This window comes from Mus caroli, chromosome 2 (genome assembly GCF_900094665.2).
Source record: "Mus caroli chromosome 2, CAROLI_EIJ_v1.1, whole genome shotgun sequence".
NCBI lineage: Eukaryota > Metazoa > Chordata > Mammalia > Rodentia > Muridae > Mus > Mus caroli.
In genome coordinates, this window is record NC_034571.1 from 19,649,384 (window position 1) to 19,654,232 (window position 4,849).

The following is a 4,849-nucleotide window of genomic DNA, read 5'->3' on the forward strand; positions in this document are numbered from 1 at the left end:
CACTGGTATATTAGTGGCACAAATGTTATGTAAGTAATCAATCAGATCCTGATTGGATGTGAAACCATCTGCAGAGGATGGAACCAATATCTGGAGCAGCTAAAGCGGTCATGAACTTTTGGCTGTCTAGTTCATAGGCCCTAGTGAAGAATCCAATATGATTATTCTGTTAAATGTACAGACTACAAAAATGACTCCCAATACTCCAAACATCTAAACCATCTCTCAAACATCATCTGTAAAGTTTCTCTCTTTAGTACATGTCAATTAATATAGTGACTCTCAATTAGTCACCATGTAGAAAATACAACACTTGACATATTATCACACCTCTCATTCCAGTGCTCAGAGGTCCTTGTAGAAGAGGGGTGGAAAGATTGTTAGAGCCAGAGGTGGTGAATAACATGAAGAAGAAACTATTTTCTGAACATTGTAATGCTGACTCACATATAAACTCATAGCAATTGTGGCAACATAAAAGAGCCCCTATGCAAGTTTAAGCCAGACCAAAATCCCAGCATTGAGAGGAGAGGTAGTCACAAAATGCCAACACTAGCTAAGGAGCTATTTGCATTTGACAGCTTCTGGGAGAAGCCTGCTTTTGTTAATTATTTGATCCCTAGTAGGTCAGCACAGGCCCCAATCTTAAGCTTAGTTAGGCAACTGACTCAGTAGGGTAAAAATAAGAGGAAGAGTAATAGTTGGTTGGGGGAGAGCAAAGTGTGGAGAGGGTGGCTATGGGAGGAGTTGGAAAGGAGGTTGAATATGTTTTAAAAACACTGAATGAAATTATCAATGAATTAATGAAATATTGTTTTTAAAGTAGTTTAAATGAAAAAGAAAAAAAGCATTGAAAAAAATCTAAGTTCTTTTGTATCTTATTTTTAACTGCTAATGACATTGAATGAATAATTTTGCTTTTGAAAATACCTTTTATTATCTTCTGAAACTCATTTATAATGGGTATTTTTCATAGTTAAAAGAAAATAAAAAGACTATCAAACACTGTAATGTCCACTTTGGAGAACTGTTTAATTCACAAAAAGTTAGAAACTTATATTCCAGAAAGTCAAATTAGTTTTATCCAAAACATGAAAATCTAGACTCAAATTAGCACTAGTTCACAAAACTCATTGCAGACTTAAAAAAAAAAAAATCACAGTTACCTATAAAAGGAGAAAAATTCCAAATGCTGACTAGCATGATTACCCTATGGTGTAAATGTTGTATGAGTCCATATCTATATAACACTGGAAGAAGCTGGTGTAATTTGTTCCACCAGATAAGTCATTAAACGATGCCTGGAATGTACTCTGTGCCAGTTCCTGAGAGTGCCTGAGAGGTTCCTAGCTGAAGTCCTTAAGTTTTTAACTGTTAACTTCTTTGGCTTGGCAATCTCATTTGAAATGCAAAGATCATGACACTGTTAAAAAGTATATATGTATGTGTGTGTAATTTAATAACCTCCAGAAAAAAATGTTTATACTACAAACTTTATTTTTTACCTAGCAATTTATCTCTATGAATAAAATTTATTGCAATGCATTTGTTACTTCTCTTTTTAGAAACCATTAGAATGTCTTTAGAAACCATTAGTTTAAAAATTATTAAGCAATAATTCTAGATTGTTATTCTGTTGACCAATAATATAAAATGCTATGACCAAAAAGAACTTGGGAAGAAAAGGGTTTATTTTGTCATATTGGTTACACGGATCAAAACTGATGGAAGTAAAGTGAATGTTTTTTGATATGAAGAAGTAAATAAGACTGGGTAGAAACAAGCCATTGGGAATCCTTGGCACGTCCATGCTCATGTCATCTGTGCACACTCACTCTGGACTTTATTCACTCCAATCTTTGTCCACACCCCATACTCTATAGTCAAGGAGCTTCTAAATTAGTAGGTAACACAGTAAGGGAATTAATATTTTCAATATAATATAGTAAATATAATTCTGGAGGCTATAGAAGAATTCAGAAACATTATCCACAATTTTAATTATTCCATTGGTTATGTGAAGCTTCTAGGAGCTTTATGGATGTTATGCCAATGTTTTGAAAGGAAATCCAAAGACACGCACGCATGTGCCAGTGTGACGGCACAGTGGACGGCCCGAGACCACCCCCGGGCGGGGCGCCACTGCAATGTTGGTAGCTGAGCTGAAGAAGCAGTTCCACAAAGCCAGCCAGTTAAGTGAAAAAATAACTGGTGCCGAAGGATCAAAGCTAGATGAAGAATTTCTGGACATAGAAAAGAAAATATATATTACCAGTAAAGCTGTTGCAGAAATTCTCTCAAAAGCCACAGAGTGTCTCCAGCCCAATACAGCATACAGAGCTAAGCTAGGAATGCTGAACACTTGTCGAAGCTCCGAGGGCAGGTGAAGGCCACTGGCTTCCCACAGACAGAAGGCATGCTGGGGGACTTCATGCTGAAGTATGGCAAGGAGTTCGGAGAAGACTCTGCTTTTGGCAACTCATTAATAGAAGCTGATGAGGCCCTGAAACTCATGGCTGAGGTGAAAGACTCCCTGGATATTAATGTGAAACAAACTTTTATTGACACACTGCAGCTACTGCAAGACAAAAATTTAAAAGAGATTGGGCACCACCTGAGAAAACTGGCAGGCCACCGCTTGGATTATGATTATAAAAAGCTTCGGGTAGGTAAGATCCCCAAGGAAGAAATAAGACAAGCAGTAGAAAAGTTCGAAGTCAAAGGAGTTGGTCAAAAGAAGCATGTTTAATTCTTTAGAAAATAATGTAGAGCAAGTGAGCCAGCTGGCTGTGTTTGTAGAGGCAGCATTAGACTATCACAGGCTTTTCACAGAGATTCTCCAGGAGCTTCAGAACAAGCTGGAGCTGAGAATAGCTCTTGCATCCAAAGTCCCCAAGCGAGAATTCATGCCAAGCCTGTGAACATGAGTTCCACCAATGCCAATGGGGTCAGACCCAGATCTTCATCAAAGATGACAGGTACTTACATTCCCTCGGACCAACCCTGCTCTCGTGGTCTCTATGACTTTGAGTCAGAAAATGAAGGAGAATTAGGATTTAGCTTTCATAGCTGCAAAGGGTGCTTTCCCACTGCAGCCAAGGACCACCCAGGCCATTCAAATGGGCACAATTTACTTGTTTTAGCACCAGTGCTCTCTCCGTGTGGTATTCTGTGACATCCTTGCTCTCTGTTCCACTTAATCGTTTCTGTATGTGTGTTTTCTTTATAATGTGTTTTGTATCACTTTAATTTGTATAACTGATTTCTTTGTCCTAATTCATAAAAATAGTTTTCTTCTTATTCTAAAAAGTCATTGGTTAAATGACTTTGCTTACTATTGCTAAAACAAGTGAATTGTGCCCATTCGAATGGCCTGGGTAATCCTTGGCTGCAGTGGGAATGCACCCTTGGCAGCTATGAAAGCTAAAGCTTTTGTTTCCTGACATTATTGATGCCATCCTGTTATTTCCTGTTTTAAGCTTACCTGTGAAGAGCCCAATAAGCATGACATACTGTGTTCATTAAAAAAAAGAAAGAAAGAAAGAAAGAAAGAAAGAAAGAAAGAAAGAAAGAAAGGAAGGAAGGAAGGAAGGAAGAAGGAAAATCCAAACACAAAATGTTATTCCTATGTTCTGTCTTAATAGACAGCTCCATTGTTGTCTGTGCTTAAGTCTCCTCATGCAAGGTGGTCTGATAAGTTGTTACTACTGGGTTAAATCCCACCCCCACCTTTTTTTCAGATAAATTCCACTTGGCTAGTACCTTTTCCTTTTCCCATTATGAAATTACTAGTGAAATTTCCATTTTTTAGGGTCTATTGTTTCAGTAGTTGGATAGATTAGATAGATCTTTAGAATATTTGTATTTATATTTAGAAGATTATAATTCCCATTTTCTGTTTTAATATTTCATGAGGTATGTTGTAGCTAGCCTTGGAGCTAATTATATTTGATATTAATTCTGTTCTCCTGTGAGTGGCTTCGAACAAGGAATGAGTCAGCACTCAGGTGATTTCCTGTAAACCTGCTTCCCACCTTAAATTGTAAAATAAAGGAGAGCTGATGATTGGACAGATAAAAGGGAAGTAGGAGAGGAAGGTGGGGAGAGAGAAGAAGGAGAAAATGGAAGAGGGAGAGGATGCAGAGGAGGAAGAAGAAGAAGAAAAGTGGAGCAGAGCAGAAGCACACATCCTGGAGAAACCACAAGTTCTAAGGGGTCTCATAGATGCAGAAGATAGTAGTGTAGTGGTAGATCTGCCCAATCTAGGCACGCAACATGTATTCATGTTAATTGAGTCATGTTTTCATTGTTGGGGCATATTTGGGATGACGAGATTTACTGAAACAAAATGGGGCCCAATGTATTGATTTGAATTTAACTAACCTGAGATAAAAATTCACTACTCCCCTCCCCCAAATGGGGCTTGGGCAGTGACCTAGACTGTAGCAGTATGGATTTGAAGCTGAATGGGTTTAAGGGGCCTACAGGGAATGGCAGAGAGGCATCTATGCCCGAGAGAGCCTTTCTGTGTTTGCTTCCCTGTATCCTTTGCTCCCCACCTTGCTTCCTCCACCTCCAAGCAGGAAAGACAATGCATGTGTTTCTACACTCCGTTCCTCCCTGTGAATAAAGAATTGGAAGACAAGGGTATAAAGGGCTCCAGACCAGGTAATTCATTGATATAAACTGAGAAATATAACCTTTTGATACTTAAAGATGGTATAAGGATATATTGCTCTAATAAATCTTACAGGCTACTCATATTCTGTCTAATGTGGGCTACACGGAAATTTTGGGTTTAAATCCTGGTTTGACAAGCTGCCTCTTATAAGCTGGTGTAGTACTTAAA

General features: G+C 38.3%; 1 pseudogene; it reads left to right on the plus strand.

The window, feature by feature from the left end:
• The first annotated feature begins 2,147 nt into the window (after nt 1-2,147).
• Nucleotides 2,148-3,053, plus strand: LOC110290321 (annotated as a pseudogene).
• The last annotated feature ends 1,796 nt before the right edge of the window (nt 3,054-4,849 follow it).